The sequence below is a fragment of the Myodes glareolus genome, chromosome 6 (assembly GCF_982192425.1).
Source record: "Myodes glareolus chromosome 6, mMyoGla1.1, whole genome shotgun sequence".
Classification (NCBI taxonomy): Eukaryota; Metazoa; Chordata; class Mammalia; order Rodentia; family Cricetidae; genus Myodes; species Myodes glareolus.
In genome coordinates, this window is record NC_142031.1 from 113,904,157 (window position 1) to 113,926,698 (window position 22,542).

At 51.3% G+C, this 22,542-nt stretch overlaps 1 protein-coding gene across 7 annotated transcripts in view; it reads right to left on the minus strand.

Annotated features, from left to right (window-relative positions):
- The window catches only part of Prkag2 (protein kinase AMP-activated non-catalytic subunit gamma 2), a 266,876-nt gene that overhangs the window by 202,750 nt on the left and 41,584 nt on the right, over positions 1–22,542 (minus strand). The window contains exon 1 of one of the 7 annotated variants that reach the window (XM_048440226.3): positions 19,017–19,233. The exons of 5 other annotated variants lie outside the window; for them this stretch is intronic. The gene's annotated coding sequence lies outside the window, so the exon portion shown is untranslated. Of the gene's footprint in view, positions 1–19,016; positions 19,234–22,542 lie in introns of those variants that run through there. One more of the 7 variants, XM_085691129.2, reaches the window with a different exon arrangement.

Below are 22,542 nucleotides of genomic sequence, written 5' to 3' on the forward strand. Positions count from 1 at the left end.
GGAACAAATACCGAGTCACCAGAACTGGGTAGCAGAGAGACAGTGGCCAAATGAGGGAAAGCCTCAACTCAACTTTAGGAGAATTTCCGGGTTGATGGTTCTGTGGTTCTGTCTGTAGTCCAAGAGATCAAACTCACACTCCCGACCGCACCCACCTGCACACACAGTTGTTCACTCTTGTAGTCCCCTCCTCTCTCACTTAGACACGACTGACAACTGCCTTTAAGGATAGCCCTTACCCTGGTACCCCAATTCCTTGCCAGCCTATGCCAGCAGTGACTTCTCTAGTATGCTAGCAGGACCAAACCATGAACTTCATTTGTTTGACAAAGGCTCTTGCTATACAGCCCAGCCTGGCCCTCCTGCCTCACCTCCTGAGTATCGGGAGGGCAGTTATGTGCTACCATATTTGGTCCTATATTTCATGCCCTTTCCTATACCAGTTACTTTTCTTGCCATTTCACCAAATACCTTACAGAAGGAAGGGTTTATTCTGCTTCACAGTCTGAGGACACAGTCCATGCTGGTGGCAAAGCCATCAGGTTGGGAGCTCGATGCAGCTGGTCACATATCCAGCGTCAGAACACAGAGGAGATGGATATCTGTGGCCAGCTCGTTTGCTCCGTTTACTTCAGCCCAGGATCCCAGCCCATGGAATGGTGTTGCTCATAGTTAGAGGCATCTTCCTCCCTTATAGTCAATCCGATCTAGAAACAGACTCACAGGTATGCCCAGAGGTTGGTCTTCTAGATCTCGTCCAGTAGCCAGTCGTGATTAGTCACCATGTCATCATCGTGCTGAGCACGGGCAGCTGCAGAGCCCTTGAGTTACACGCTGATCCACCCATGCCCTCCCTCAGGACCCTTCCCTCAGGACCCTCGGCCCCTGCTAACATCTCACACGCAGGAAATCATCTTACTTCTCAAGAGCCTTAGAAGTCCAGTCTTCAAATCCTCTACACCACACGGTGTGGGCTGTGAAAAATCACATAGGCTGCCATGAAAGCCCTGTGCACCCTTTATACTCCTGGCAGCCACGACCACAGCCTGGACTGGTGACCAAGGTGGCGGAGAGGGCAAAGGGCACTACTCAGGGTTGTGGAAACCGGAATGGTCTCTCATCTTCATCTGAGCCCGGAGGCTCTTGCCTCTCTCTGACAGGAGAGCTGGTTCTCCCTTCTCCAAGCAGAAGGCAGGCCTATGGATGGCCTGCTCAGCCGTTCTATAAAGGCCAACAGAGCTTGCAAGCTACTCCTGGTGTTCCCTGCGCTTGGCCAGGGCTGCACGGAGGCCCAGAAGGACCAGCCGCTTTCCCTACATTACATTACATCTGAGGACACTGTCGAGGGGGGTGCATGTCATCGCTGACCTGCTCTGGACTAGGTCATGCTGAGGGATGCCTAAGGACCACCCACATTCCCTCCATGTTTCCAGGCCACCCCTAGCTCAGGCCCCCCAGTAGTTTCTTACTAACAACTGTTCCCAGGCAGGGATGAGTCCAGAGTCTGCCATCACGGAGAGACTGGTAACTCCAGGCAGTGTGCTAACCATGGAAGATTGGTGGTTTCAGTCAGTCTAGTGTCTTGTCTCCTTCCAGTCTTGTTATGATCCTCCTGGGAGACATGAGAATAGGGACATGGGTGTTCATAGGGATCAACTCTCCACAGAGGTCGGAAGTCACAGGGGTCGGAGTCACTCTCCACAGAGGAGGAGGCAGGGAACGGCCTCAGGAGGCCCAGGATGCACAGGTGTGACAGCTAAGCCATGCAATCTGCACGGCCATCTCCTTTGACCACCCCAGATATTGTTACTGCTCCCTACAGATGGTACTGCCTGGGTACAGGTTGCTTCCTCCATCCAGAACAACTTTCCTCTCCACAGGGGCCACTGTAGACCCTAGCCAGAGAAAGAGAAGAAGAGGGCGCCGTGGAACATGGAGCAGGAGACAGCTAATTGGATACGTCGGCCTGGCCAGCCCCAGGTCCACTGACTCTCGCAGGCAGATCAGGTAGTGTTGGGAGCAGGCCCTGCAGATGTGGCAGTCAGTGGGCTCCATGGACAGCAACTGCTCTCCGAACGAGGGGAGCAAGGGGTGGACCACCTGCGATACGCTGCAGGCCTGGAGTGCAAACTGAGGTTTCCAGAAGGAAAAATTTTGCTTCAAGACCACAGCATCTACTAGTGGGCTTCTCCACGGTCAGTCGGTTCTGTGGTTTTGGGCTGTCCTACTCCCACAGACTCACATCAAACCCTATAAGTAAAAGGTTTATATCTATTATAAAAATTTACATATTTTATATAATCAATAAATTTCTATATGATTAGATATCTCCTTAATATATGTATAAAATATTTTAAAATAGAAGACAGAGCTATTGATACATATCTATCTCCTTTCTATATAGTTCCTTCCTTCCATCCATCTTCTTTTGAAGGCCTTGCCTCTGCAGCATCAAGGTCGTAACAGAGATCTAGGAAATCAGCATGCATCACTGGCAGGTTTTGGGGCTACCTGGTGAGAGCACCCCTCGGCTGACAGGTGGGTACTGTATCTGCAGAGGCATCCCTTTCCTGAGAACCCATGTAATACGTAAAGGAAATGGATGTGCGAGCAGAGAAAGGTAGATGAGAGAGGGTGCCTACCCTGGGAGCCTTCGCACAACTGGAAACAGTCAGTGAATTCCTATGGAAGAACAGCTACTGTGTGGAAAGGAAACACCCAACTTTCCCTCTGCGCCCGGCTTCTAATGGGATGATCGTTCTTTCCTCCTAGCTGGAGCCATGCAGTCTCATCCTGCGTCTCAAGGCATGGGATGTAACTGAGTACAGCCTCCTCCACACACCACCAGTCAGCAGGCAACAGGGCTACCACTTCCTCTCCACCTCAGGGTCTCCCAGACACAGGGACTGCCTGAAGGGACCCTGTCTTTCCCTTTGACAAATGGGCACTCTGACCATGCGAATGAGCTCATGTAAGGGGAGGAAGAAAGGATAGACAACAGCACACGACACCATGATAAGGGAATTGTGTTCTAATGGGTATCTTGGCTTGCTCAGGCCTTCTGCAGCAATCACAGGTGGGTAAGCCAACGGCAAGATGGCCCTTAATTGCCTGGGCTCTTTTCAGCTCTGACACCCTGTGATTTTACTAAGTTCGGTTTTTAAAAGGCCAGTGCTGGGACTCTTGAGAGGGCGTATTCACTTGTAAAAAAGGTCAACTGCCAACCCAGGCTGTGCCCAGCTCAGAGTTAAACCTCTGTGGGCACCATAAGCACCTTGCCAGCAGCTGTCATTACACGGTCTGGTCCACAAGCTCCCCCTTACTGTAAAGGAAAATTCCAGTGATCGGGTTCACAAGATGCTGCCAGGCCTGTCCTGTAGTGAACAATCCCAGAGGGGCCTGAGACAGGCCAAGGCTCCCCACAACCTTCTCTCTCTGTCCTGCCTCACGCTCCCCACAAGCTAAACTCAGTTCATTCTAGAAAGGGAACCAGAGTAAAACTGTGCTGGGAGACATTTTAATAAGGTCGCACGTGCTCTGAGACACACACTTCTATACTTGGGAGGATTCTGTGCAGAAGAGGTCTAAACAGATCTTAGGGATCCCTCTACCTCTTCTCCCCACCTCCTGAATGTCCTCTAGGACACGGCCACAGAACTGAAGTCCCGTGTGTTTCCAACTCTACCTTTTAGAATGTGAATGTCCAGGATAGGATTCTTGTCAAACACTCCTCAAACCCAAGGACACTCCCCGCCCTTCTTATTTCACCCTCCTGCTCTAGGCCAAGCACACAACACAGTCTTAAAAGCACCAAAGATGCAAGAAAAGAAAAAATATAAGAACAAAAGATGAACGGAGGCTTCCCTCCACGAGTCAGAGGAGAGGGGCCTTCATTTGTTTGTGCTCTCTCTGACCCTGGCTTGGGGATGGGAGGCTGGTTCAGAGCATTTGACTGGGTTTTTTTTTTTGTTTTGTTTTGGTTTGGTTTTGGTTTTTCAGACTGACAACCCCTGTCAGTGGACCACGAAATCGATTTAGCAGACAGTACAGTCACCAAACACTGAATTGGAACAAAATTTCTGACTGGAGAGATGGCTCAGTTAATAAAGTGTTTGTTGTTCAAGCTTGAGAACCCAAATTCAGGTCCCCAGAATCCATGCAAAAGCTGAGTATAGTAGCACACACTTCTCACTCCAGCACTGGGGAAGCAGAGAAAAGCAGACGCACGGAGCAGGCAGTCAGTCTAGCCAAGTCGATGAGCTCCAGGTTCAGTGAGAGACCCTGTCTCAAAAGATTAGGTGGAAAGTGATTGAAGCAGACACCAACATCAACCTTTGACCTGCACAGCAGAGCACATATGTGCATGTATATCTGGACATACACATGCATACCTACATGAACATGTACGTGTGCGTGTGCACACACACACAGAAAAGAAAACACATCTTTTCTCCATAAAACTTGTATCTTGATTATTCATACAAACATAGGGCATCAAAACATTTCCTACAATGTTATGGACAAGAGAGTCTGAATGGCTCTGCCTTAGTGGAATTTGGGAACAGTGTAGTTCATTTCAAGGAGCAGAGACGCGCAGACCCGCCTCTAAGATTCCAGGGAGCATATAGAATAGCAGATGGTGGCGTTCCTCCCCTGAACCCTTTTAGGCTTTGTGCTCAGAAAACTGGACACAGAGAAAGACTACAGAGTTGCATTCTTTGCCCACTCCTGGTAGGGGTAGTTTCCTTGTTCCCCGCCTCCCAGGCACCTCCTTTGGTTGCTCCCCGACCTGCTGTCTTGGTCACTATTCCAATGCTGTGAAGAGACACCATGACCAAGGCAACTCTTCTAAAGGAAAGCATTTAGTTGGGGGCTGGTTTACAGTTCAGAGGTTTAGCCCTTTATCATCACAGCAGGGAGCGAGGTGGCATGGATGGTGCTGGAGCAGGCAGCAGAGAGCTACATCCTGATCCACGGGCCACACACTTCCTCCAACAAGGCCATACCTACTAAATAGTGCAGCTCCCTGGTGCCTAAGCATTCAACTATCTGAGCCTATGGAGGCCATGCTTATGCAAACCACCACACCACACCTGTGACTAGAGACTTGACTGTTCTGAACCCAGGCTGTGTACCTATATTCTCTGAACTGAAACACTCCCAGAGGGAAGCTCCTTAAAACTCAGAAAAATAAATGAAACTTATCAAGGCTCAGGAAGTAAGCAGACTCACATGTCTCAGGAAGTTCCTGAAACTTACAAGATTTACAAGGCCAGAGAGACAGCTCGAGGGTCAAAGTTTGCTGCCAAGACTGCAAGCTGGAGTTTGATCTCAAGTGTCAGAGAGAGAGAGAGAGAGAGAGAGAGAGAGAGAGAGAGAAAGCGCTGACTCCTGCTGCAGCCCCTCCCCAAGGTTTTAAGATAAGGGAAACAACTACCAAGGAGAAAAGATTCAAATCTGGAGCCCCAGGGATGCAGCTATCAGGAGCCACTGCTTATGTTGGGTGTTTTTTTTTTCCTTTCAGTGATGCAGTTGCCTTGAGGCCACTCACACTCCTTCAAGGGACCCCATTAAACTCACCGACTCACTAGGCTATACTTGAGCGGAAGTGTTACTCTACCCTTATCTGGGGGTTGCCTGGGGGTCCGTTCACATTTCCTCAGGAAAAGCCATATCACGTCCACCAGCAGCAGCTGGGTTCTGACCAATCACAGTATCCCTAGATTACATCCCAAGAGTAGTCTACCTAAGTGCTGTCTGCCATCTCTGTGCCAACCCGACTTGGGCTAGATGTCCCCCACCATTAGAACTTGCCCTGTTCTAATGCTTAACCCAGAGAATCGGGAAAGTAGGTCATGTTACTGCAGGAAACGGTCTAAAATTCTCTCCATTCCTGCGTCACAGGACCAGGTACTCAGAGAGTCCAGAAAGTTGCTCAGAGCCTCGTGGCAAAGCTGCGTCCTGGTCTCGCTATTTCTAGTCAAGGTCCTTCATCACGGCTGCTCCTTTCACATAAGCTACTTTCTCCCTGGAGCTTCCATTGCGCCTGCAACAATATCAATGGCCTTACGGAATGACAGCCATAGGTGGAGTCCCCAGCACAGTGGCTGTATTGGGCGCATGTGAGTGTCAGTCACGGTGACTCCCCAAGACAGTCTCTCATGTAGGTCCCATTGGCGCCTTTGCACCTGTCTGCTCAGCAGTAGGAAAAGTCCTTGTTCAAAGTCACCCTTGGTCACTTGCCATTTTTTGTGTGAACTGGCTACTTCCTGGGAACTGTTGACAGGTAGTTACTCCAAGGACTTTGTAGACACCACAGAACTAGCATACCCTCCCTTGGATGGCAGGTTGTACTGTACTGCCGCAGACACCACAGAACTGTCCCGCTCCCCTGGGTGCTGCAGCAGACACCACAGAACTGTCCCGCTTCCCTGGGTACAGCAGCAGACACCACAGAACTGTCCTGCTCCCCTGGGTACTGCAGCAGACACCACAGAACTGTCCTGCTCCCCTGGGTACTGCAGCAGACACCACAGAACTGTCCTGCTCCCCTGGGTGCTGCAGCAGATACCACAGAACTGTCCTGCTCCCCTGGGTACAGCAGCAGACACCACAGAACTGTCCTGCTCCCCTGGGTGCTGCAGCAGACACCACAGAACTGTCCCGCTCCCCTGGGTGCTGCAGCAGACACCACAGAACTGTCCCGCTCCCCTGGGTGCTGCAGCAGACACCACCCAGAGGAGCAGAGTGGCTCAAGATAAGCACCTAGACAACAACAAGTATTTTAGGTCTGACAGGGGCCTGAAAATGGTGGCCGCAGGTTCCCTTCCTGCAGGATCCTGAGGGCCATGCACGCCGGCATAGGCTCAGTGGTCTATGCTACTAAATGTCACATAAAAGGACCTAGGAGAAGATGTCACTCTCCTGAAGGGCCCTGCGTCCACTGACAGGGCATGGAACTCCATGTTGAGTTGGAATCTTCTTTGGGGAATGTTAATGACAATCCAAATGGGTTAGGTGTCGTCTCTGGAGAAAGTCATTTTGAGGTTATTGTTGTTGTTGTTGTTGTTTTACCTATTCAGTACCTGTTGTTTAAGAAGCCTCTGCCCCTGGCCATCACATGTCAGGCAGAAGAAACTCACTTCCCATCTCTGTCCTGAGTTCTTCTTTACTGTGTATATACCTTTGGGGGAGGGGTCTTATGAACCTTGTAAGTCAGGAGCCCACTGAGACTAATAATGTTTGATGTTTGCTCTCTAGAAGGGTGTGTAGGCCCACCTGTCCCAGCACCAGGGATGAATGTAACTCACACTTGATAGGCCCCAGAACTTCGGCAGATACACCATGGCACAAACAAGTCCTGGGGACAGGGGAACAGATGTCAAGGACCTGGGTGCAGTGAGGAAGGGTTTAGGGACAGCGGAGCTATTTCATACGGTACAATGGTGGGCAGGTGACATTATACACTCATGAGAACCTGCAGAACACACACACCTGAGGGTGAGCCCCTCATGGAAATTGTGACTTCGGGTGATGATTTACTCTGGAAAGGCTCAGCCCTGGGAACAAACATAGTCCATGAAGGGAAGATGTTAGTAATAGGAGAAGTGGGGAGAAGCACAGGGGGGCTCTTTATACTTTCTGATCTAGTATTCTATAAAACTAAAACGGCACCCCTAGTTCTTAAAATTTAAAATATTTTTAAAATATAACTTATAATAAGACAACAAACATCTAAAGATGTCCTCATGTCCTCTGTCCGTCAGTCATCGGATCCGGGCAGCTCACCATTGGTCATTAAAGCAGGAGACAACAGAAAGACCATGGCCTAGCCAGGAGCCTGCTTGGAATACCTCAAAGGCATCTGAGGCCATTGCTTTATCTGGAGACAGGAGCCTAGAGGCCAGTCCACAGCCTGGGTCCTTACAGAAGGCAGAGGAATTTAAACCGACTGCCTTCTCCAGAAGTCGGCAGGTCTTGGGATCTTTGTAAGACAGCCTTGGATATACAGAAAAAACAAGGCACATGAAGCCTGCAGACTGGGAAGGGCACTGAGAAGCAGGCCTTCAATTCTCAGGTTCCTGCCTTCACACTCAGGGTTGAGGCCCACACCAGGTGTGCTGAGAAGCCCTAGCACATATGGGGTGATGTACAACTCCGAGGTCCCACTATACTGTCGGGCTAATGGTGGGTACTCACTGGGGCAGTGTCATGCATAATACTGGCTTCCTAGGAGGACACCCGTGGTTGCTGATGAATCTAAACAAGGACACCACCAGGTTGTTTTTTGTTTCTTCTGCCAACAAACCCATTCCATGCTGGAGGGGCTTGTTATGTAAAGAGGAGAGGGAGGAAAATGCTGCCCTGTGCAGCCAAAGTCACCAGACAAGATCAGCTGTGGCTCCAGCAGGGGGGCTCCGGCAGGGAGGGGGGCTCCGGCAGGGAGGGGGGCTCCGGCAGGGAGGGGGGCTCCGGTGGGGAGTCAGGCTTATTTGTGGCTTTGCTTTTCCAAGAAAGAAAAAGCCCGCTTCTCACATCCCAAGTCATCTCTTGGAATTGAGTTTAGATTGTTCTGGAAGGAGGACCTGGTCTTTGCAATGCCCTTACCACCCCTTCCTCGTGTGCAGGACCCAGGCCCCTGGGACTGAGAAGAAATCTCCCCAGTGTGCCTTCTATAGCTAGTCTGCTCCCCCCAGGGAGTCTGGCATCTTTAATTCCAACTGAAGTCTCATAAGGAACTCTATCAGATACTGCACATAGTGATCCTAGGGTCAGGCAACTCTGGATGGGTTGTCCCCTGCAGAGTCAGGAAGAAAGCAATTCAAAGGTCTCCGAAAGCCCCAGAGACATACAAGACCCTTCCCTCCAAGGACCACCGAGGAGAGAATTGCCTGCAAGCCCAGCAGAGAGTTCCAGGACTCCAGTTCACATGATGATCACTTGTGCTGGGGTGGGCTTTGGGGATACAGCTGTTCTTGAGTCATTGGCTCCTGCAAGTAACTCCCCTAGACTCCTGTAAGCAACCCCAAGCAACTCCTCGTTCACAAAGTTGGACTCCGGCAGTATCCTTACTTTGGTCTGTTGTCAGCTCCTACAATGGATGGCATTAGTGACTTTTTAAGAAAAGGCAGAGAGGCCAGGCTGTGGTAGTGCACGCCGTTAATCCCAGCACTCGGGAGGCAGAGGCAGGTGGATCTCTGTGAGTTCAAGGCCCGCCTGGTCTACAGAGTGAGTTCCAGGGCTGGCTCCGTCTCATCATGAGATATTCTGCCAGTTTGTGATGAAGTAAGACTTTCCCCAGATGCTGCCACCATGCCTCCAAGACTATGAGTGAAACAAACCTTCATTCTCTGTAAATGACCCAGCCTTGGGCATCTTTTAAAGTCACAGACACAAAAGGGAACCATATGCTCTTGTCCTTTTGTCCTTTTCAACTACAAGGTCCTGGATAGCGAAGGGCTGTGGATACCAGGACCCTGGGCCCGAACTGAGTCAACCCTGCCTCAATACATAAGGTAGCAGAGAGATGGGGGACGATTCCTGACACAAGCCTTGGGCTCAACATGTCCACGTATCCCCTCCTGTCCACACACACATATTTATATACCACATGCACATACATGAAAATGGCAAAAGAAACAAAGAGAAGCAAGATCACTTGATATCCATGCTCAGGTGACATGAAGTCTTGCAGCTTCCTATAGATCTGGATCTGGATCTCGCTTCACACTTGCCCTGGGAGAACCCAGCCATTGTGTAACTGGTCTGACCACCAAAGCTACCAGCATGATGGGGAAGCTCATGGTAGTGAAGTGGAGAAGGCTGCACAGAGAGGGAGCTCTCCAGCCAATGGGCATCAGATGTGTGAAGGAAGGAGCCTTTAAAATATCCCAGCCTTAGCCACAGTCTGACAGAAAGTGCAAGTGAATCCCAATGAGAGCTGCTCAGCTGAACCAGGCTGCCTGAGAGCCCTGAGATACAGTTCCAAGCACTGCGTGTGTGCATATGTGTGTGTGTGTGTGTGTGTGTGTGTGTGTGTGTGTGTGGGTAGAGAGGCTGGGGGCAACACACTGCCAGAATACTAAGTACCCTGTCTCAGTTACTTCAGTTTCTGTTTCCTAGGTTAGAAATCTAGAATCACAGGCATTTCTACCAGAAAACGCATCCACACAGGGAAGGACATAAACGCCACACAGCAGAGCTAACACAGAAAGATTGCTGGGCTGCGTGGGAATCATTTGAAAAATGCCAGTCATTACTTTAAAATACTTGGCTGATTTTAAGGGCAAGAAGCTATTATTATGGTGCCCAGGGGGTAAGAGACAGACTCCTCTTTCTCAGAGCTTTGATTAGAGGGAAGAGGGTAACTCAACCCACCACTCGCAAACACACATTGAGAGGGCAGTGTGGGCATGCAGGATGAGGGGATGTGCTGAACCCCTCATGACCACGTGAGGGATACAGAAAAGGTCCCAGAAACATTTTGGGGTGTTCTATAGTGAGCTCAAAAAAGAAAGAGGAAGCGGGTAGAGTGGCAAGGGGACAGGAGGGATGGAGGGGACAGGAGGGATGGGGGGGACAGGAGGGATGGAGGGGACAGGAGGGATGGAGGGGACAGGAGGGATGGAGGGGACAGGAGGGATGGAGGGGACAGGAGGGATGGAGGGGACAGGAGGGATGGAGGAGACGGGGAACGAAGGAAGGAAAGAAAGGAGGTAGGATGGGACGGGGTGGAGGAGAGATGAAGGCAGGCAGGCAGAGGACGGTGTGGCTGGTGCTCTCTGGTCCAGCGTGGGAGAGAAGAAGGAAGACTGCTGGGGGCTCGGCAGTGTTCTCTTTGAAGGGGCGGAGAGGAAGCGTTTTCCTGCCAGTGCTCAGGTAGCCAAGAACAGCTCGTCTCTGCACTCAACTCAGCTCTTACCAGTTCGGGTCACACTGACTGTCTAAGGCTGAACAGGGAGGCCAGCATCAGGAAGGACTACACGAAATTGCTAATTAGCAAATGCATCCTGTGCAATCTTTCAAAACTGAGGATGATGGGAAAAAACAGAAGCCCTAAGGAAGTCTAAAAATACCTCTCTGCAGCCAGCCTGGAGAGAGTTCAGGGCCATCCTGGGCTAGATGAGACAGCATCTGGAGGCATGTTTACCCACTGACATATCTACTGTGGATCCGTGCTGGGTCTGGAATCGGGGGACAGTGGGGTAGGCAAAGATAAGACATGGGACTCATGCTAAATGATCTCAAGATGGTGACAGGGAAGGGATTAGCTATAATGGAAGATTGGAACCTTTTGAGGGGGTTGGGATTATCTATGTCATGATGTGGTGGTTACACATTTATGTATATTTATCACAAGCCAGCTAACTCTGCTACCAAATGATGGCACGTGAACAACACCCCAGTCAAGCTGACCTATGACCGCCGATCACCACATACCCATGTGGGAGGAAGCAGAGCAAGCCATCTGCTGGAAGTGGGAAATGCCTACGCTCTGCATCCTGGGATGCTGAGCCAATTTTTCCACGCCACGGGGGAGGATCTCCAGGAAGCAGCTGGACTTTGGGTGGCGCCTGCACTCCATCACCTCACAGTTGGTCCCATGGACCTGTCATACCTTGGTGACAGAGACTCGTACCTTCCTCCCTCCACAGTTAAGGACGCGGGCAGCCTCACACATCCCAGAGCCTGGCTGCACTGTCTAAGAAGAGTAATTTGTCAGACATCAAAGTCTGAGTTCTCCCACAAAATGATGCCGGATGGTTGAGATGTGACAAGCCCTCATAGGTGCTGACGCTGCCGGTGGCCAGACGCCCTTATTTAGGTCGAGGCAGTATTTCAAGATAACACAGAGTTCATTAAGCCAAACCCTTCCCTGAGCGGGCAGCTACTGGATTATCTATTTTCAGAAGATGGCCCTACAAGCCGAGGCGTGAGAAGAGATGAACTTTCATGGGGTAGAGACCAAAGAAGGATGGCACCTGGGTAAGGCCACTGAGACAGTCGGTGTTGACTGTTATTTCACAGAATCTAGAATTACCGGGGAGATGGGCCTCTGGGCGTGTCTGTGGGAGAGTATCTCAATTGTCTTATCTGAGGTAGGGACCCACTCACTCTGGGCAACGCCGTTCCCTGGTTGTACCCTGCACTGCTTAGGGGAGAAGGGAACTGAGCAACAGCAGGCATCCATCACCCTCCACTTCCTGGTTGTGGACGGGATGTGACCAGCTTCCTCGAGACGGTGCTGCCTTAACCTCCCTGATAAAATGGGACTGTACCCTTGAACTATGGACTAAAACAAACACCGTCTCCCTTGAGGTTCTGTTGGGTATTTAATCCCAGCAACAGGAAAAGAAACTAAGGCAGCCACTTTCGGGAGCATAGTGGTAGGGATGCCCACACATGGAAAGGCCTAGGTGCTGAGGGGCCTGAGGGTATGGCTCCCCCAGGACCCCCTCTCTGGACAGGTAAGACACACAGGGGTTCCAAGATCCCAGATGACAGTGGCTACTTAAAAGCATGAGAACTGTGGGCCTTGGTTGGGTACTTTGTGTTTATATACCTGGGCTTAGGAGCTGCCTTTCCAGACTTTGTCCAAGCGGTCATTATCAAGACCCTGGAACACCTGAAGTGCCCCAGAACGGCGTGTGGTACTCGGGTGTACTTTATTGTCAAATGCATGTGATGGTCTGGGGCTGCACCTCTGTGGGGCAGCACTCAGGTAAGGCATGGCTGGCAGCCCCAGGACTCTGGACTAAGAACGATACAAAAGCATTTGAAAGCATTTACTTGAAGCATTACTGAAAAACGCACCTCCGAGTTTTGTTTTCGTTACCCTGACATGCTTATTATCTCTGGCCAGCACAACAGGACGGTGTGATTTGTGTGATACTGCCGGACTCAGTGGCCACTCAGAGCCTGGCCGGGAGAGCTGGGGTGTGAGCAGGGCAGAAGAGAAGCGGGTCCTCAGGGTACACAAGGCTTGCTGGAGAGCCCGTGAGGTCCACACTCAGCACCCTGGGGGAACCCAGGATGTTTGTTTTATGGAAGAGTGTGATGCTAGAGACAGGCTGTGCTGGGACACACACTTGAGCTCTAGTCCACCGACAAAGAATGGGAAGGAGCTGACGGCTTAAAACAGAGGAAGAAAGAACAGTTCTCCCAAACCAAGGAGGGCTTTGGAGAGGAAGGGAAGCGGTGAAGAGGAAAATAGGGCTTCCGACCCCTCTACACGAACCTCTCTCCAGAGGTGGCCCTTGTAAACACAGTGTCCCTATGGCGGTGTGACCCCAGGCCCTGGTTCCAGGAGGCTTGGGAGACCTGCTGAACAGCAGCCGCTGAAGCCACCAGTGGTTCTGGGTGAGCCTGGGGTCGGGGAGGTCAAGGCTCTCCCAAGTGCCCTCCTCCCCTCCAGGCTGGTCTCCCTCCCAGCTCTCCCCCTGCAGGGTGTATTTGGAGACTGTCTGGTGAGCACTCTCAAGGCTGTGGATCTGAGCAGATAAGTGTAGGATGACTCAGAGAGAGTGGGCGGTGACAGATGCCTGCAGCCCGCTCTGAGCCAGGCCTGGCCGGGTCTCTGGCACTGACGTCTAATGTTAAAGGACAAATCCCACCAGCCCTCCATTCCAAATGAATGACTCTGGCTAAGAGCAGCCCCTTCCCACATACTCGACCTACCAATGGCACAGCCAGTAGCAGGGTCACGGAGAAGCCTCTCGTTTTGTGTGGCAGTAATCCAAAAGGCCTCAGTGCCACACCTGCTTTGGGAAGGCATCTGTGCAGGCTGCCAGCTGTGGCCACTGGCCTTTCTCTACCTTCTAAGCATAGGAATCCATCTGCCAAGCTGGGCGGAAATGGCTTTGGGTACCAGAACCTCTGGGGAAGAGTAACAAAGGATGACAGTTCATTAGCCTTTTTGCATAATCAGAAGTCACCATCTGCTGTTTCCTGGGGAAAATGTTTTGAAGCATGTCTTTGAACTTCCCCTGCTTTGGTAAGGGCAGGCGGAATGGTCTATGGCTGTGCTTTGTAGAAAGTACCAGAGCTCCCAAGAGGAGCCAAGCAGGGCAGAGCTTTCCCTGACTGAAAGAGGAACAGAGCCCCACACTTCTTGTCCCTAAACTATGCGACAATATTTTGTCCTTTTATCTTTTCCTGAACACAAGTCATCCCACTTGGGGATGTGTCCACCTCGGCATCTCCAGGAAATCTGAGCATACCGCAGCCTGGCAGGTTTACATCCCCATTTCATGTCCAGTCTAAGCACATGATCCCATGTGTGAGCTGTCAGCACAGTTCACAGCACAGACAGCCTGCAGCAAGGTCCGCTTTTTACCCGCTGGAAAAGCAAAAGGCCCGTGTTGTCCTGAGGGTTGAGGCTTCACACCTCCTTAGCTCCCCCAAGTCTAAGAGTGCTTCTCTCCCACCAAAGCGGTGAAATGCAATTCTAGGAGCCCTCAGCGTTCAGGAGTCATTGACCAGAAACAGAAAGGAAAACCTGGTCTGGTGGTCCAAGCTTATAACTCCAGCTACTCAGGAAGCTAAGGCAGGAGGATCATAAATTTAAGGCCATCTTAGGCAACTCAGTGAGATCCTCAGTGAGCTAGATAGGGGAATCTAGCTCAGTGTCAGAGAACTTGTCTAGCACTCGTGAATCCTTAGGTTCAATCCACAAGAAAAGGAAGAAAAGGATAGGTGGCTAAGGGGGTATAAGGACCCATGGTCCCCAACCCTCCACGGCCCAGAGATCCCCACTGGGACTGCTGGGATCCCTAGTAGGTGTCTGGAAAACAGCACTGCAGACCATGGATGGCCCTGTTCCTGTCTCCTTTATTCTATTTACTGCAATGAGCTCAGCAGGCCCTCACTCACCGGTGACTAACTAGTGGAAGCCATGACTACTGGCAGAGCGCTGCCTCCCTTAAAAGCAGACAGACAATAAATGCCACCACACACCTCGGCTCGCCGGCAAAGTACAATCAAAACAAAATCTGAGTCTGGCTTTGATTTCCTCCCATTTTCTCCCTGTGTCCCCTGGGCTATAGCTTGGAGCAGCGTGAGAGGAGATGGAGAAGGGGATCTGACGATGCTAGAAATATCACAACACAACTATGACCTTCGGGGGAAGGGCATGGCAGCAGAGTGACGTGAAACCCCAGGGCCAAAGGGAGGAAGCTCACCAGTGAATGACAGGCAGGACAGGAGGAGGGAAAGGGACTTGGCTGTCGGCAAGGACAGTGAATAACAGCTAGGAAACCACAGGACCCCAAAGCTTTTCAACCTTGGTTGTCTTCTGGCTAACTGCAGTGGTAAAACCCGGGGCTGTGGCAGAAAACAGGTCACTCACAGCCCTGCTTCAGAAGGGGTTTCTACAGGGCTCTGTGTGGCTCCGAGGAGGCACACAACTGAATACTTCCTTAGATAGAAGAGCCCACTGTTTGTTAAATGGAACCGGTTCTTAGTTAACTGATGGTCTACTCCACACCAACCCTGAAACAGACACGCATTTCTAGAAAAAAAAAAAAATGACTCAAGAAAGTGAGATAATTTATACACGGTCCCCAGCTACTTGACAGACAATTTGTACACAGTCCCCGGTTACTTGACAGAACACAGGGTCCCAAGTCCCATGGCAAAAATTGTGGGGAGGGGGTCACAAGGGAACAGCACTGGGGCTAATGACTCAATTGTACGTTTGCTTGCTGGCTAGCTTTCAAGTCTTGCTATGCAGCACAGACTGGTCTGTAAGTCTCTATAGCGAGACTGGCTGCCTCGTCAGGGCTGGGATCCCAGACTATATGCTACCATGCCTGCCTTCAGTCTTCACTCCTCCTTCTCTTTCTCAAACGTTTTGATTAGTGTGTGTGTGTATGTACCTAAGTGTGGCACATGCACACGTGTGCCGGTGCCCGCAGAGGCCAGAGGGTGTCAGGTTCCCTGGAGCTGGAGTTCCAGGAGGTTGCGACCCACCAGATATGGGTGCTGGGCACTGAGTCCAGGCTCCGTACAAGTGCTCTTAACTGATGCTCAGTCATCTCTCAGTGTGTCACATAGCCCAGCCTGGCTTCAAACTCACTTTGTAGCTAAAAATGACTTTCTTCTCCTCCTGCCTCTGCCTCCCAAGTGCTGGGATTGCAGGAACTCACATCACTTCAATCATAATTTAAACACAATTTTTTGTAATTAAGATAAGAGCCCATGGATCCACGTAACCCCTTTAGAGTCATGCTTGTAACAAGGATATTTATCCAGAGTCACACATGACTGGCCGGAAGGCACACTGACTTCATGGTTTATGTGCCAACACTCTCCTGCCCTGGTGTCAAATTGTCAAGAATTGGGGACAAGCCTACCCTCACTTTGGGGCTGCGGAAGCAGAAACATAGACCTTCAACTAAGCAACATGCTGTCTTAGTCAAGTTCTCTGTCAAGTCACAATGAGAGGCAAGGGAACACTTTCCCTGCGAGCAATCCACTGTCAGGTCTTGTTCAGTGAAGCGGGAAAGACCAGACACTGCTTCTAAGCCAGTGGAGGGCCTAGGTGTCAGCTCCAGTTCCCACGTGCTGCCTGTACAATCTCAGCAGCTTGTACAAGTTCATGGGGCCTCGATTCCCATGTGGAAGGCAGGAAAACCTCTCAGGATCAAGCCTGGAGCTGGTACGTGGTGTGTGGTTGGTAAATGTGAGATGAGCCCTGATGGGAAGGAATTAAGACCTCAGCTGATTGCTGGGAGTCATCAATGGAATCGACCTGTAAGAACCAGCAGAATGCAACTCAGTAATGCACAGAAGAAAATGTGGAGCAGTGGTACAGATACAGGTTAGGAGTCGGGGTGATGGGAGGCTTTGCTAGAAGGAGCTGGGCAAGATGGCTCTCTACATTGATATATTGATATATGAGAAGGGACTCAGAAATCCTCAGACAGAAATAAAAACCTAAATGTAGGTGGCTCAGCAGGCAGAGGTACTTGCTGATAATCCTGATGACGTTAGTTCCATCCTAGGAAACAATATAACAGGAAAAGAACAGACTCCCCCAGGTTGCCCTCTGACCACATGCACACCATGGCATATACATGCATACACATGTAAAAAAACAAGCAAACAAATAAGAGTTATGAAAATTCAGAGAACCCAAAAACACCAGACAATACCATTGGCGGATAAGGTCAAACATCTCGTTCTCTGAATGCCAGGTCCACAGGGCTCAGGACTTTGTTTCTTCCACTGAAGCGCTGATATTGACAGCATCCTGGGACAGGATCCAGTGAGAAGCCAAGCACGGAAGCTGGTGACAAAGCCCAGTCCGCTAGCGCCTATCCTTAGCCCCGCTGTTCCTCCCACCACTCCCTGTAGCCTCTGAACACCCGGCTTCTCTTGGAGTTCAGCCTTTTCATGACTTTGGGAAAAACAAAAGGACCCTCCCTATCCTGGATTCTCTATCAGGTCACTGGGGAATTTGACTTTCTAACTTCGATTTCCTGTCCTGTGAGTCTGTACCTGCCACAAGGCCTGGGCTAAAATACTTCAATATCCAAATGGAAACCAACCAAAACACGCCTCAGATTTATTTAACCAGTCCTTGAATGCTTCCCATGCATACTGGATTGCATCCTGAAAGATGAGGAGCTCTAGACCTATGACGCCACATGGCCAAGCCTCTGTTCGGGGTCAGGAAAGGGGCTGTGGACCCTGGGTACCACTATCACTGGCATCTGTCTATGACAGCCGCTGTTGGCTGACTAAACCCTGCTCTGGAGCCCCCCACATGATTATGACATCTGAAATCCTCTTCTGTCTGTGTTTGGGGACCTTGTGCTCTTTGGGAGCCTCTGGCCTTCTTGTGTGATTCTAGGTCTGATGCTGCTTGCTGGGCCCAGGCCCCTCCAGAAGTCTGCACTTAGCTGTGCGCCGGGCTAGATGTGCTATTGGCTCACCACTCTCGAGTTATGTAATGCCATCTTTTCTTGCCCACTTTGGGTTATGACTTAGAAATAGCATTGAGCCTCACACCCTCCTTTGGCACCCAGTGGCTTGCTCCTAATCACAGGGCATAAGGAGTAGGGACGGGGTCAGGGGAGAGTCACAGATTTCTACGCTGGAGTTTTCTTTGGGCCCAACTGGTCCGGCATGTGGAAGGGAATCATAAGCAACAAACAAAAACCCAGACAAGACAGTAGCGGCTTGCTGTAACTGCTAAGCACCAGTTTCAGAGCAGGGTGGCTGGGGCAGGGCACCTGAGCTTCAGGCCTAGCCTTTGCCAGTCTCAGCTCAGCTGGTCAGTCCTTTCTGTTCTGTTCCTGCTGCAGAGTGAAGGGCTTCCACCTTCTCTGCTTGCCCTCCCTTGGCCTTCCCCAGCCACTTTGGTTTATTCAGTATCTTCCTCCTCAAGGCAGACAGGCAGCAAGCAAGTCCCATCTTCCAGCAGGGGACCGGCCAACTCTCCAATGTATCTGTGGTCTGGACAGCCCCGGGGGACAACATGGACCAGACTCAGAATCCCCCTATACTTGTCCCTTAGTCTCTACCATTTGGGTCAGACTGAATGAATGACTCAGAAGGGGAAGCGATGGTAGAGGAGTGTCCACTGCGCTAAGAGATTCGGCCTCGGGAGGGAACTTTACGGAGGGGAAGAAGGGGGAGAAGACTCAGAACCCTTTGTAGACAGCCCAGTCTTCTCTCCCTTTCCCAGCCTGGCAGAGATGGGGACAGTCTCTGTAGAGGAACAGTGAACACGCCCCCTCACACATCCCACCTTCTAAGGTATTCTCTTTAAGTCACGGACAAAAGTTACATAAGAAGCAGACATACAGTTCCTGCGGAGCGAAGGAGCATTTTGTTCAGCCTTGGGGTGTTTAATTGAATAAGAGCCTCTGGGAGAACAAAGCACCAGCCAACAGTCTTGCATACAGAGGCGACAAGAGGCACCACAGGAGAAAAAAAAAAAAAAAACATGGGCACACGGAGAACGTGCAACCACCATGCATTTAGGAAGCCAGCCAAGAAGGTCTGCTTACTCAGCCCTGAGGGGTCCCAAGGTCTCCTCTTCCGGATGCTGGGCTGGGAGATGCTGGCTGGTGGGGTGAGTAGCGGCTGACAAGCTGCCCTCTCAGCTCTGACAAATCCTGCTCTCACCTTCCAAAGGCCAGTCCAAGAAGGGGTTTCCTGACCGTCTCAGCCCAGGCGATTTCTAAGGTTCGGATGCTCTCAGGAGCCGCTGCTTCACGCCTGCAACAGATGGGGACTGGGGCTGGGCGTGTTCCCAGTCCCCAGAGCAGCGCAACAAGCAGCTGGCAGACAGCATGAGCTGGCCTGAGACAGCACGGGCGACAGTTCTGTTGGTTAGAGCTGCTTTGCTGCTTGAGATGATGGCAGAGCTCAGGCAGATACCCTCGCTGTCTGTCAGGACTGCAGCGGGCTGTCATTACCACCTGTGTCGGGGATTGCCTGCTGAGGAGGTAACCGTACCACACAGGCAGCCAGCGGGAGGGAGGGCAGAGCTGAGCCACGGCTGTACAGGCAGCGGGATGGATAGAGGAAGCAACCCAGGCCTGGAATGCAACAGCTGAGGTCTGTGAGGTCCTTCTGCCAGCACAACCCCTCATCTTGTCCTCACAGAACTTCAGGCAAAGTTCAGCGGAAAACAGCAGGTGCAATCTGGCTAAATCAGGACTCCCAGGGAGATGCTTGTCCTTGGAGAACAGAGCGTGCAGCCTTCCGCTCTTGCAAGAACGACAGTTCTAGCCTTTAAAGATGCTCTGCTAGTGAAACCCTCATCCATCTACATCCCCCAACTCCAGTCACACAACCTGCAATCCCCTGCCCCCTGCAGGAGACACGGGCCTGCCTGCATCTCCCTTGCCTTTGGTTGCCTGACTTCTGATGCACTGCTAGCCATAGCCTCTGTTACTACATGTTGGGTAGCAAATTCCTAGAGAAAGAAAATGACTCACCTGGGTGCTTACCACCCCTTTACAAACAAGCCTTCTAGAGCTCCTTCTCCCCTCACCCCCTGTCACACTCTGGGTCACTGTGCCCTGCCCTGATCAGCCCAGAGCTGCTCACTGCAACTGTTCAAATCGGAGGATCCTGAGCCTGCCTCCTCTGACCCCCTCCTCCGCCAGAGGCTCAGCTAAAGCCCCTGCCACCACTTTCCCTGGCCCACTCTGCCTCCTGACCAAGGATGACACTTTCCCGAGTGGTCCTGCATGTAGGCTCTGCCTCTTGTTTTCAGGGGTCTGTGAGACAGTACATCTGTGTCCTCAGAACAGCTTTCCTGGGTCTGAGTGTCCCAGGATACCTGCTTAGAACAAGTCCTGGGACCTTTCAAACAACTCTCTAGGCCCAGAGGCACGCCTAACAAGCCACCCATGAGCTGCATGAGATCAAAGATATCTACAAATGTGGCCCAAGACAACTTTGGGAACTTATTTAAAATTAAGAGATGTGTGTGCACGGTCATGTTTGTGTGGAAGCCAGGGGACAACCTCAGATGTTATTCTTCAGGGGCCAGTCACTTTTTTTAGGGTGTCTCTCACAGGACCTGGGGCTCATAGATTGGGCTAGGCTGGTTGTCAGTGAGTTCCAAAAACCCCGTGTCCCCTCCCCAACACTGGGATTACAAACATATGCCACCATGTCCCGTTGTTTAATGTGAGTTCTGGGGGTCAATCGCAGATTCACGCTTCAGTGGCAAGCACTTTGCTGACTGAGCAATGTAAGTATGTGGCTTTCTGGACGACACTTTCAGCCCAGAAAGGTAACGGGAAGCCACCTCTCAGCTACCGGACCGGTCTGAGATCTAAGAATGCAAAACCCGAGGGTCAGGAAAGGATGTCTCAAGGAGCAAGGATCCCCGAGGCCTGGCCCTGGTTTCAGTGTCTAATTAGTCCATTACCTGAAAATGTCACTTTACCCTGAAACTCTTTTTTCTCTTCTATAATCTGAGCGATGTGTACCTTAAAGTTCTGAAACCCCAACCCAGGCCTGTGTCATAGTGCAGCCATTTCTCCGGGGGCGCAGTCCTGCCTCTTAGAACACCATCTGTGTGGAAACACTGGCTCTGAGCATATCCCAAGGCTTCTGTTGGGCTAATGGAGGAACTAGCAGTTTGGACGAAAATGAACATTAGACCGAGATGAGCAGGATTATTCCGGAACCAGAGAGCAGCACCAGAATAAGCACAAGCTTAGCAGACGTCACGCCGTACACCACTGAGCAAAGGGCTGACGTCCCGAAACCAGCCCCCGGGGCATGATGCAAGTGGCCTACCAGACTTCCAGCCAATCTCAATATTTCTCCTGCTGGTTCTCCAACCAGCCTCGTTGGGTGAGCTGGACCTGTTTTATTTTCTCTGTGCTTTATTCCAAAGCATATAAACAGGCCCAGGTTGGTGTGGGGTGGTGGTGGTTGTGACTAATCTGTTTTGCCTGGAAAAGCTGGAAATGCCAGGGAAATTGATGGGCACCACCAAGTGAAGGTTTGCTTCACTGGGAGGCAAGCTCCTGAGAATGATTTATGGGGGTCGCTTTCTATCACACTGACTTCCGGCTACGCCACATCTCGGGTCAGGGAATCCCCAAGCAAAGACAAGTGCCGCATCCTGAAACTCCCAAATACAGGAGTATCCTGCCTTCACCTGTGTGAAGTCTGGTTCCCACAGCCTCCACTGAACTTTCAAGTGGTTAGTGCTTCCCCCTTGGGATATGAGTGTAGCTGCCTTCTCACCTTAGAAGGCAGAAGTTGGTTCTCTTGGAAGACAAATGCCACCAGACAGAAAGTCCTGGTCTCAGAAGGAACCGTGGTGACGTTCCCTGACACACACCCCAGACCCCCCTCTCACATTTTCTCCAAGTGTCACTCCCAGGACCATTCCCAGACCTCGCAGAAAACCAAGAAACATCAGAGAAAACAGCCAGCTCCGAGCTGCCTAGGGAACACACTTTCTTCAGTGGGGAGACAGCCCAAAGGGGCCCTGTTCTCACTTCTTGGGCTTGCCCACAGCTGTCATTCAAAGTCCTCAGAGTCTCAGCCTACACAGCCAGGCGCGTGCAGACCCTGAAGCCCTCCATTCTGCTGAGGCCCTAGCTAAGTCCTCAGAGTCTCAGCCTACACAGCCAGGCGCGTGCAGACCCTGAAGCCCTCCATTCTGCTGAGGCCCTAGCTAAGGGAAGGGGCCCTTCCCTGGCCACCCTGTGCCGACCCACAGTGCCCTCCTGGATTGGACGTTGACATTGTATTCACAATGCTGAGGACTTTGCATATGCTATTACAGTCCACACAGCAGGTGAAGAGGTATCACACTACTTTCTTCTCCCACCTTACCTGTGTTGGCGTGTATACATACGTATGCACATGTGTGTGGAGTCCAGAGGTGTCTCTCTCGGTCACTCTCCTCCCTGTTTTGTGAGTCAGGGTCCCTCCCTGAACCTGGCTTACAGATTCAGCAAGAATCCAGCAAACCATCCCTGAGGTCCTCCTGACTCTGTCTGCCCAGCACCTCATGGTCTGACAGCCCCACCCAGTTGTTTTGTTTTAATGTGA